General features: G+C 45.8%; 1 protein-coding gene across 3 annotated transcripts in view; it reads right to left on the bottom strand.

Annotated features, from left to right (window-relative positions):
- The window catches only part of F13A1 (coagulation factor XIII A chain), a 191,720-nt gene extending 181,158 nt beyond the window's left edge, over window positions 1-10,562 (bottom strand). For 2 of the 3 annotated variants that reach the window (XM_010708396.4, XM_085220262.1), the window contains exon 1: window positions 10,139-10,241. The gene's annotated coding sequence lies outside the window, so the exon portion shown is untranslated. Of the gene's footprint in view, window positions 1-10,138; window positions 10,242-10,547 lie in introns of those variants that run through there. The other variant, XM_085220261.1, reaches the window with a different exon arrangement.
- Between the last annotated feature and the right edge of the window lie 2,068 nt (window positions 10,563-12,630).

The following is a 12,630-nucleotide window of genomic DNA, read 5'->3' as shown; positions in this document are numbered from 1 at the left end:
CAACTTAAGCTCCCAGGTGCAGCACATCCCCAAACCTCCCATTCCAGGAACCTCTGCATCTGGTGCAGCTGATGGGTAATAATAGATAACCAAGCACAGAGATACTGGAGGTCAGGATTGTGAGTCCAGAGATCCATTTGGAGAACTGGAACTGCAGGGAAAGGATCAGGAGTGAGTTTGAGTGCTGATTTGGAGAGATAGGAGCATGAATTACAGCAAGTTTCTGGAGCTGAGCACAGCTTCACAAATAAGCAAGCATGGTGTTGCATGCCTCATCTTGGAGAAGCTCAACAAGGGCAGCTGGGGTTGTGGCTCACAGCTGGCCACACAGGAGCTCTGGCATGCAGTCTCTGTCCTACACACCCACATGCTTACGGCACAAATTCCTGAGCAGCAAGAGCATCCCTGCCACACAGATGACCAACAATGCAGTGCAGCCAGCAGTGAGAAGGCAAGGGATAGTCCCTTGCTTCCCTTCTGCACAGTGAAATTCTCGCCTGCCACCCAAAGGTGAGCATGTCCTTGACGTCTAACTCACAGTAAGCACCACAAAATGGGAAGGGAGCATAATTAACACACTGTGGCACCCATATAGTTTTGTATTTGTTTTTTTTGTTGTTTTTTTTTTTTTTTTTTAAGTGATTTAGGGGAGGGAAAGGGAAAAGAAGAAAAAAAAAAAAGAAATCGCTGAGGATCCCAATCATAGCTTTGGCCAACGCTCTCCAAATCAGGATTCAGTTCTAACATTATGATGCTGCTCTGGAAGCAGATTGCCCAAGTCATCGCAGTTGCTTGCTATGTTCTAGGTCTTCAAAATAAATAATAAAGAATTTATTTCTTTATTATTTAAGATAATAAAGGGGTGTCACAATACAGATACAAGTTCAGTTTTGTTTTTTTTTTCATCTCAGAAGCTCTCTAGATTCACTTCTCTCCATGACTGCCACATAAACGTATCTTGAGAAGAAACGAACAAAACTTCACTTAGCTCTACCATTTACACAGGATCAAACCTTTGTAATGACAGTTACTATCTCATGCACCTCAGTCTTCCTTTGGTGACAGCAGCAACCATAACCTTCACTTTCCAGGCACTCACACAGGGAGTTGGGCTTTCTCAGCCCTATTCCATTGCAATTGTGGAGCAAAAGCACGACTAAAATCCAAATGCCCATCACCAAGCATCTTGGTCTTTTATCTGACAAAAAATTCATTCAATGAAAAACAAATATTCTGCTTATTGAAATGCTTCTACTTGAAATCAATCCCCTAATATCCAAGTTCCTCTCAGTCAAATCTGTCAGGCTCAATATACAGTGGAGCCTGCCTGGAGGGACTCCCACCACAGCAGCCTTGGCCTCCACATGGTGCTCCCCTGGAACATCTCTAGGAGGAGGTCTCTGCTGCTGAAAAATGTGGGAATTTCAGGCAGAAAGCATTCCCCTCAAGATCTTCCATCTCTGACCCTTTGCTGCCTATCTAACTCAAACACATTACAGAGCCTCACTGTTGGCAGTACTGAAAAATGTTTAACATTTGGCTTTCTATCAAACATGTTGCTTGCCATTTTTCTCTTGGAATTAGGCTGAAGAACTAAGACTAGATTTTAAACCCACATCTAAGGCTTTTGTCAGAGCCGGACAGCTTGCCATGCCACAGAGATTCCTTGTCTTAAACTTCATTCAGGGCTCAGCAGCTCAAGGCCTCAGCTGCTGTCTAAATTAAAAAGTCTCTGACCCTTTGGCCTCAGCTTCTTCCTTGAATTCCTGCTTCTCACCAGGCAACATCCTGCATGGTCAAGCAACAAAAACCTCATCTTCCTCAGTCCCAGAGCAGCTAATGAGTTCTGTGCACTCCCAGAAGTCTTGTGCTGTAGTCTAACTGTCGCACCTGAACTCAAATGCGTTTGACAGTTACTGCAGCTGCCTTTCTGAAATAGCCTCAATAAGGGCACTATAAAAACATTCAGGCTCTGAATATAGCTTAGCCATGCAAGGATGAGAACAATATCCTGCAGGGCTTTGTAGCCTGAGCAAGGAGGTGGCTGCATTTGGCAAAAACAGGGACCTGAGCATTTCTAGTTATCTCTTCTCGAGGACACAGGGAAGTCAAAGCAGGAAGATAACTTTGCCCACAATTCTCACGCAACAGACTATAATGGAGGATCTGCACAGGAGATGGACCTCAGGCTTTTTAGTGGATTCTTCTGAATTAACCTTCCTCTCAGGACTGACAAGTGCCTCAGTGAGATGGATGGAGCAGGATTCTGCTCCCCAGGAGCTCCCACAGGTCTCAGGCAAACACAGTAACAGAATAATAGAATGGCTTACATTGGAAGGAACCTTGTAGCCCGGCCAGTTCCAATCACTTGCTTTGGCAGGGCTGCCACCCAGCAACTCAGGCTGCCCTGGGCCTTATCCAACCTAGCCTTGAACACCTCCAGGCATGGGACAGCCACAGCTTCTCTAGGCAGCCTGTGCCAGTGCCTTACCACCCTCAGAATATAAAATTTCTTCCTAACATCTCATCTAAATTTCCCCTCTTTTAGTTTAAAGCCATTCCCCCTTATCCTATCACTATTTGACTGTGTAAAAAGTCTCTCCCCTTCCTGCTTATAAGCTCCCATTAAGTACCATAAAGCTGCAATGAGAGCTCCTGGGAGCCTTCTCTTTTCTAGGCTAAGCAAGCCCATTTTCCTCAGCTTCCCTGAGCATCTTCACGGCCAATGATCTGCTTGCTACAAATACACTCAATGATCAGTTAAAGTCAAAATGAAACTCTTAGAACAGCATTTCTGCAGTCCAGTCGGAGACTTGAGCCATGGTTACTGTACTTGCCAGAGCATCTCAGCAGGCAAAGTTTGAGGTACCAGGCACAAAAGCCAACAGGTGGACATAAAGGTCTGCCTCCAACTTCTAGCTCTCACCCATCCACCCCTATGATGTGGCTATATGTTGCAGAAATCCACCTTTTCATCCCTAAAAGACAGCCCTCTGCCAGACATGTGGCACTCATCAGTATTAAACCAGCCTAAAACAGGAAAACCTTCCTGGGCCTCACACACTGGATGCAGCACCTTCCTCATGCAGCATGAGAGAGCTGGTTATGAAAGACAGGAGGACAGAAAGTCACACACTGTCTCCTCAGACAAGGAGAGGGAAATCTTGCTCTGCCTGTGTTCCAGACTGCTGTAGTTTCCCCCTCAGTACCCACACAGGACAGTGACAGTATGGCCATTCAGCGCTGCTCCAAACCAGTAAGGAAAGGCACTGTGATAGCAGACGTAATCTGCTCAGCTTGGCCCTAGAACTGGACCTGATCTCAAGCACATCAGTGTCTACAGTAATCTTTTCAACTGCATGCAAGAAGGAATGAAAATTTTGAGAAATTAGAGAGCAGGCAATTAAAAAAAAATATATATATATATCAGAAATAAAGATACTTTTGTTCTGCTTTTAACTTATGCATTGAAATGAGAGATGTTTGCATAGAAAGATCCTGCTCATGGAGCCTTAAAACCTTCTCCTCCCCTCTGCTTTCATACCATTACTGTGTTCCACACCCACATCAGCTGCTCCCAGAAGCATTCCCCCTATGAGTGAGCTAAGAGCCACGTCCACCAAGTGTCTGCACCCCACAGACATAGGACACTGACCAAGGAGCCTGAAAGGATCACAGAGGATCAATTAGTATCAGCCAGGAGACAAACTATCAAGAGTAACTCATGCATTTCCAGATGGGGGAAACCCTGAACAAAGAGATCAGACAGAGAAACAGCTCTCTCTCTCAAAGGGCCCAGCCTGCAGCTCAGGGGGATTTCTGCCAGCGGGGTATTTTGTTGATAAGGGTTGCAGAGCTTCTCAGCCTGCTAGGCATGAGCCTGCAAGAGGGTAAGACATTCCCTGTTGGCTCAGTGATAATGTCTGTACTATCTAGTTATACAATAAGCCTTAGGTTGTTTTCCTAACGCAGGCAGAGTCTGGCAAAGCTAAAATAAGCTACTCTTGTCTCACACTGCAGCATAACAGCCTCACACATAGCTTCTTTCTCCCTACTGATACCTTCTTTCTTCCACTTGGCTGCACAAAAGACACCGATGCCATCAGTGAGGAGCATGGTACTCCCAGACCAAGCAGGGTATGGAAAATTTAAAAGAGGTTCAAACTCCAGCTGCTTTGATCAGGAGAGTAGCTTCACTAGAGCCAAAACAAATGTTTGCTGATAATCCCGTGCCCTTTGTTTGCTTGTGTAGATTCCATTTTAATAGCTTTCTTATGGTAAGTTTTACAGCTGGGGTCAGAGCGATAAAAAGCACAGATTATTCTTACCATGCTCATTTGCTTTCCCCCAGTTTGATGCAGCCTTACCTTGAAAAAAACAGATTCTTTGATTCAGGGTGCTCTGCTGACCCTTGCAAAACTTCACCTCCTTTATCACTTGACAAGCAGTTAGAAAAGCATGGGCTGTTCCAGGGCAGAAGAAGAGTGAGTCATAACCAGGCCTTCCTGGAAGGCTTGAGGTACCCTTCCCTAGAGCACCCAAAATCAAACAACCCTTTTAACCTCTGCATGATGCATTGATGATGATTTGCCTCCCTCCAAGCACTGCTCTGCCTGAGCCCCCACAGGACCCCTGAAACAACTGCAGAGCTGAGACTGTAGCAGATCATAAGATGCCAGTAGTTCTTTGTCACTCCCTCATACGAAGCAGAAACATCACTGTCTGTGCAGTAGCTTCTAATGCAGCCAAAAACACAATGCTACAACTTTCATCTGTTCTTTCTACTTGATTTATTTGAACTATGCCCCAGCTATTTCCCCTTCTGAATGCCAAGAGAAGGAAAATGGGTTTTGTTTTGCCTTCATTATTTTTTCAAGTTCAAGCTGAGCAAGATTAGGAGCTCTACCAGTCTGCATCAGTACTGTGCAGAAACCTTTGTTGTGTCTAGTTAAAAAATCAGAGTTGAACCAATTTACCGATTAACTGTGGCATGGCAAAAGCTAGAAGCTGTCAGTAGCTTTCTGGTCCCAAGATGGAGTTCCTATTGCTTTTGTAACAGGCTGAGAAATTACTACTCAGGCTTTGCTGTTGAATTTTATGAATGGAAAATAGTTTTGCCCCAGAGCTTGTATTCATTATTCATAGTTTGGTTTGTTCCCTAAGAAACAAGAATGTAGCAACAAATTCAAGGACTCCCTGGATGTTAGGTAACTGCAGATCCAGATCAGGAATGCACAATGCTTTTCCATCCCTAATTCCTGTGTCAACATCTCCAAGGGTAAACATGTGGCAGAAGACATGAGAATTTACAAACACATTAGTATCTTCTGGATGATGAGTACAAATAACCAAGAAGGCCTAAAGCCACAGCTAGGATGAGCTTCAGTACTGCAATTGCAGAATGTGGCAAGGAAACAACACCGCAGGATTTTTTCACCTCCAAGCTTGCTCACACAGATCTCTTGTATACTCCTGTCAGTAATGCAAACTGCTCTGACACTGGATTTACTGGCAAGCAAGAAAGAGAAACACAGGTACAAATGCCAAGCACAGCCAAGGTAAGAAACTTCAAGCAGACTCTGAAGCATCTCAGTGTTTAACCACAGCTGAGTATTCTGTAGTGCACACGCACAGAAAAACAAAGTCCAGTCCTCCTGTCCATCCGTGAGAGTTCAAGGAAATTTGTCTGCACTGACTTATCAGCAGTCACAATCTTTCTGGGCTGATCTTCACACATTTAAGATCTCCATCAGGGTTATGAGGTATTTGCTCTACAAGTTTTGTGTTGTTTTTGCTATCTGGTTTTGGTTTCGTTTCATTTTTTGTTTTTGTGTCATGGTTGTTTTTTTTGTTTGTTTTTTTACCTCCCACTTACGATGAAATCCCAAACATTTGTGAGATGGAGTTAACAGTAGAATATGAAGACATGATCCTCATCTGTTCAAGCCCAGAGGAAGCAGCCAGGCCAAGGAAAGTAGTTAGTCTTGAAAGGGTGCTGGCTAACAGATGGAATGAGCAAAGGAGCCTCCCAGGCAGGTGTTCCACAGCAGACACGGCCGGTAGGAAGAAGGCTCACTCATGATACATTTTGAAGGAAATCCAAAAAACTATCAAATGGTGCCTTGATGCTGTGGGGCCTCCAACAGCTGAACTGGCTGAAAGAACTCCTAGTTGTATCAGCATGTGGAAGTTGCACTGTAGCTTTATGTGCTTATTTTAGGCTTGATAAGTTCCCTGGCCTGGTGCAAACCACAAATTCTTCATCTTTGCTGAAGAGTTGAGGTCCCAGATTCAGTGTTCCTTATCACAGAATTGTATGGGTTGAAAAGGACCTCTGGACATCACCCAGTCCAACCCCCAGCTAAAGCAGGTTTCCTACAGCAGGCCACACAGAGGAAAGTGTCCAGAGGGGTTTTGAATATCTCCAGAGAAGAAGACTCCACAACCTCTCTGCGCAGCCTGTTCCAGAGCTCTGTCACCCTCAAAGTAAGTTATTCCTCATGTTCAGATGGAACTTCCTGTGTTCCAGTTTGTGTCTGTTGTCTTGTTTCTGGGCACCACTGAGCCTGGCCCCATTGAATTCATAAGCATTGATAAGATCCACCCTTATTTCTCTTTTCTCCAGGTTCAACAGCTCCAGGTCTCTCAGCCTTTCCTCATACAGGAGATGCTCCAGGCCCCTCAGCATCTTTGTGGCCCTCCACTAGATTCTCTCCAGTAGTCCTGTCTTTCTTGAATTGGACACAGCACTTTAGATGTAGTCTCACCAGGGCAGAGTAGAGGTTGAGGATCACCTCCCTCGAACTGCTGGCCATGCTGTTTTTAACGCATCCCAGGATACCGTTGGCTTTCCGGGCCATAAGGGCATACTGCTGTTTCATGGCCAGTCTGTTGTCAAGTAGGACAGCCAGGTCCTTCTCCACAGAGGTCATTTGCAGCAGGTCAGCCCCTAACCTGTACTGATGCATGTGGTTATTTCTCCCTAGGTGTAGGACTGTTCACTTGCCCTGGTTGAAACTCATTAGGTTCCTCTCCACCCACATCTCCATCCTGTTCAGGTCTTGCTGAATGACAGCACAGCCTTCTCATCCTTCTTGTGTCTCAGCCACTCCTCCCAGCTTCACATCATCAGCACACTTGCTGAGGGCTCTATCTCTTCATTCAGGTCACTGACGTAGATGTTAAACAAGACCTTGCTGAAGTCAAGGTGCACAACATCCACTGCTCTCCCCACCTTTACCCAGCCAGTCACAACTTCACAGAAGGCTACCAGGTTAGTCAAGAATGACTTCCCATTGGCCAAACCCACGCTGACTACTCTTGATAACCTTCTCTTCCACTTGCTTGGAGATTACATCCAAAATAAGTTATTCTACCACATTCCCAGAGACAAAGATGAGATTGCTGCTTTAAGCCTAAAGCACTGCTGAGATTCCTGTATTGGCATACCACAGGCTGAAGTGCTGTTCAGGAGGCACTACCATGCTATCAGGTTCTTCCAACAAATTCATCTCAAGAAGTTTCTGCCGCTCCTGGCAGCTCATTCCTGCTTTCTCGGTAGTTACTGTGCCCACAGAAAACACTATAGGATGAGAAAAAAAGTGAGGAGAAGGGGGAGCACAGGGGAATACAGACATAAATCAAAAGAAATGGCCTAAACGGTATGACAGAGACAGGATTAGGAAGCTGCTCTACCGTATTGCATAAGTGAATGCAATTGTTGTACCATCTAGAGGGGAAAACAAAACAAAAAAACACCACACTATTACTGGAACCTCTGCAAAGATGGATTACTTTGTTAGAAATGGAAGATGCTGCCCATCAGGCCATAACCATCCGTAGGTGTTCTTAAAAGTGTGTTGAAGCAGCTGGCATACCTCAGGAAATCCACACTAGGCCCAAATGTCTGCCTTGGCTGCTCAAGTGGCCATCACAAACACAGTGCCTGTGACAGAGCAAAGCACCAATACTGAGGTTTTATCTGGAGCTGGAGCCAAATTGCACTGGCTGCCCGTGGATGGCTTTTTCCTCACTATGCCAACCCCCACCTCCTCAGTGCCAGACACAGGCAAATCCTTGCTTTCCAGCTAATGCCCCATTTCAAGGAGGAACCACCTGGTCCTCACACCACCCTGTTTCAGGAGGCATTTGTAGCACCACTCAGCACAGCCCCCGTGTGACTGCCCAGCTATAGCCACACTGCCCTGTGCAGCAGCCATGGCCTTGGTCAGCTGGTGTGAGTAGGGAATCAAGGGCCTAAAGAACAGGGCAGCAAGTAACTCCAGTAGATCCTGTTCTGTTCCCAAGGAGAAAGTCTTAGGCTTTTTCCTTAACTGTAGGTCTGATTTCTCCCTGCAAGTGGGTGGAAAAAGCCTGTTAGAAAGTGACGCTCTGCTGGAAGAAAAGATTTCAGAGGGGCATTCCTCTCTGTGAGAAATAAATAAATAAATAAATAAATAAATCCATAAAAGATTTTGATCTCAAAACTTCCTGGGCTACACTACAGGAACCAGGCTTCTCACTTTCAAATAGCTTCCTACCAATTGCATTTAATTAACATTTGGTGAAGTTTAAATATCAGCACCTGAACAATGGAGCTGGCCTTCCCAAAGAGGATCACCCCTTTTTCCTCCTTGAAACAAAACCGTTTATAGTCTGCGCACACCATCCCTTCTTTTCATCCCCTGCAGACAAAAACATATTGGAAAACTTGAGGGTTTTGCATGAAGTAGAGACACCCTGCCCTGACCAGCCCTTGTATATCATGCTGCTTCTGGCCGCTGTGCCGACCAGGTGTAACTTGCAGCTGATTTTTCCCCCTGCAACTCCATACCCTCAGCGAGATGCCGCAGGAGGCCAGAGTCACTGTATGGGACTTCGTGGCTTCTCCTGGGGACAAGTAAGCATAGGACACGTCAGTGCAGAGCTGTCGCCAGGCCGGGGACATCCAGGAGGTGGCACTGTTAAACTGCTGAGGTTTGCCACGAATCGGTGTTCTTTTTTCCCCTCCCACCTCCTCCCCCGTAATTTTTTTTCCTGCCTTGAGGATGGCGATACAGCATTGCAAAAGCTTGGCTGGTAAAAAAAAAAAAAAAAAAAACCCAACAAACTAAACCTCCGTAAAACAGACGATGGCTTTATGATTGCGGGAGTGTTTCTCTCTCCCTCACATCAGAACTTTAACGGACTGGCAAGCTGAGATAGAGATGTTTACTCTGCACAAGGTGATGTTATACAACTTTCTCCCTCGAGCAACTACCGGAACTGTTCTGTTTTAACCCTCTGACACCTGGACCCAGCCCATTCAAAGTCCCTTTTAACTTTTTTTCTTTTTCTTTTTCTTTTTTTTTTTTTTTCCAGGCAGCCTACACCCTTAACACACTGTAATGCAGAACACCTACCTGGTGCTGACCTAGCAGGCAAACAACAAAAGCACTTTATCAGGACGGCCACCTTATCGCCACTCAGCACCCCAGCTCCCTCTCCCTGAGCAAACAGCGGGGGTGGCAGGGGACAGCCACTCCAGCTCCCAGGCAGGGGAATGGCACAACCCTACCATTCTGCAAACTGTTTGCACCAGGACTGGCTGAGCATTCCTTCCTGCTGGGACTCAACGGCTCCATAATCTCCAGGGAGGAGGTAGCCATGCTGCAAGACTTGCCAAGACGTCTGTTGGCACCTTGATGTCCCAGCAAGGCCCCACAGGAGCGTGGCTTGTTCACTGCAGGAAGGTGTCTGAACAAGCTACTGCACACTGATTCACAGCAATGCTTTTACTCTTGGTGAACTTCAAATTATGTATTAAGTGGGAAGAGCATTGCTAAAACATCTTGGAATCACCACTCCCATCAGTAATGCAGACAACAGGTTTCCTTGCAGGCCCTCCCCAGCTCCTTTGCAACACTTGCTGCAGCATAAAACCCCATCATGCAGGAATCATTGATATTCTTGCAACTATTTCATTGTTTGCAGGGGAAAGATAACCATGAAAAAAACATGTCCGGATTTTAATTCCTTAGACTTGCGTAGTAGCAGTGGAGAAACTAGCCAGCCATGACTTGCTAGCCCTCCCTAAGCTGCATCTGGCAGTGGCTGGAAGGAAATCGGTGGTCAGAGGCTCAGCATGGGAACCACTCACCTACACCAATTCTGCTTTTAGGTCTTCAACAAGTTCACAGATGAGTGCTGCTCCCCTTGAGCAGAGAGGTCCACAACTGCTCACCAGCCTGTCTTCTTCAAGTAGCAGCCCAGATGAGTCATAGCAAAGATTGCAGTAACTGTGTCTTTTTTTAGTGATTTAAAAGTTCTCACGGCCATATTTTCCTCCCTGAAACTTGGCCCTTCTCTACCACAATTGTAGAAACTGCCAACAAAAAGTGAGACTCTGCAAACTATGTGATCCAGGACAGCAGTGCCCAAATTTCTAGCCAGACAGGCCAGAAGTTCTGATCTTCCCCCGAACACGATGCAGTACATACAGGTGGAAGAGCCATGTACACGCCCAGAGACTCTCAGAAGGAAGACTCAAAATCTCTCAGAAAACTTACCTTTGCTGCAGGCAAGCATACAAGCCTGCTTCCCACAAAGGCTATCAGGAGGAACGGACATGGTGGTGAAGGGTTGATGGTTGAACTAGATGATCTGTATGGTTTTTTCCAACCTCAATGATCCTATGTTTTTCCAGGAACTCCTTGATTTGATAAGAGAGCTACCCAGAAGCACTGATTTTCTGGCAACCAGCCCCATTAGCAGGCAAGGCAATTCCCCAAGAAGCTGGCAGCCCCTCCTCTCTCATAACAAGGGCTCACACCTGGGCTCTTAATACAGGAAAGGCCATCATGAAACACAAAAGGGTCACAGTGCCCCAGCTGCTACCTCTGCCATCACCAGCGGCCCTTCAAAGCAGGCCCCTCTGAAAGAATAAAACTAATTGCAAAAAGCAGAGAGGATCCAGCCACAAACTTTAAGAACTCTTGAACTGTCCTGCTGGGCCCTTGCTTTTTGGCACATATCTAGTGTCACGCACCAACACAGTGCAAACGGCATGAAAATAGAAAGCTTCCAGTTAAGCAATCATCCTGATTTGTATCAAAACCACTTTCCTAGCACTTTAAGATTTCAGTGATAAAAATCTCCTTGCACGTTAGCGACATACATCCACAGTATGAGGTGATTTCAACTTACGTTAACAAGACAGAGCTCTCTCCTCAGTAACTAGGACAAATGCTAACTCTGGCATTATCCCATCTGACCTCAGCAGCCAGCCAAAAATGTAGGGAGCGGCAAGTTTCCGTTACAAGCTGATTTGGTAGCTAAATAAGGTGTTCCCTCCATCCCTTACAAAGAATGCATAAATTCCTTCTTTCTGCCCACTGTGAGCACAGCAAAGATCAAACAACACAGAGCGATGTATTTGCTCACATTCTCACGTCCTTTTTGAAATTCATACCCTGTTTAAAGGTCTCTTCAGAGTGTGACAGCAGCTCTGGCTGCTCCTGCTGCAGGACTCAAGGGTGCTACCAGCTTTGGCGATTGGCCCTTCTCAGCCAGGGATTGCTGCCCTGCAGAGAGGAGCTGGACATGGCACACACCTGCTCCTTCAGTCTGGTGCACCAGAAGACTTCTCAGTACCAGATATTGATACAGCTGCCTGTCCCCCACAGCAGGTCTGCAGCCTGTTCATTAACAGCTTCACCTGCCAACACAAGGCTCAAAAGACTTCTTCCTGAGAACCACCCTTAGTTTGCAGCCCCTTACCTTCTCACATTTCCCATCCAGAGTCTGTGCTTCTCCCTCAGGCCAGGATGACAATCCTTGCCATCCCAAAGCAAGTGGATTCAGCAAGATGATCCTACTGGAGGGGAGAAAAATTGCTGTTGAGATTATGAGGTGTGCAGGGGTAATTTTTGGTTTCCTCTGTGGCTTGTTTCAGAGTTAGGGAGGAGGAACAGAGATGGATTGTGTGTTCAGCAGCAATTAAGCACTAGGACAGCCTTTCGCCATCATTAAGAAGACACCATAACTTTTCTGATTCTTAGTCCTTGTGTATCTGAACTGTCAACAGTCAGCAGAAACACGTCACCTGTCAGGAATGTGTGCTTGGGCCTTGGGGTTCAACCATTTCCATCTTCTGGTTTCCATTAGGGACTTTTTTCTTACTTCCAATGTGGAGATTCCTTCTCCACCAGTTCTTTCAGCAATGTTCAGTCTATTTGTGATTTCGCTTCAGTCCATTAGTGCCTGTTGCAGCACTCACTGAAATCAATAGAAAAGAGCCCATTTCACTGATTAAGGTGGGAATTAAATTTTTCCAGGCAGCCTTGAAGTATTGCTTTCTTCCAAACCAGCCCTTTTTACTTCTGCTCAATTGCACAGAAATGAAAATGGAGGAGGTTGAGTCTGATCTGAAGACCGTACTCCAACCTGCATCTCCCCAGTTAAGGAGAAAGTAACTTTTCTAACTATCATCTTTTGTTTAAAATTTTAGACTGCTTGCAAACGCATCACTATCAGTTCTTCATGGAACTTTCTTATGGATTGAGAGGTTTGGGAGAAATGCTTGGTCTTTTTTCTGTGGGAGGTCGGGGGAAGAAATAGTGTGCTTCCTTTCAAGGGTTTCTCCCATTGGTT

This window comes from Meleagris gallopavo, chromosome 3, assembly GCF_905368555.1.
Source record: "Meleagris gallopavo chromosome 3, MGAL_WU_HG_1.1, whole genome shotgun sequence".
NCBI classification, from domain to species: Eukaryota; Metazoa; Chordata; class Aves; order Galliformes; family Phasianidae; genus Meleagris; species Meleagris gallopavo.
Note: the sequence above shows the minus strand (reverse complement) of the source record. Positions and strands in the feature narration are given on the sequence as shown.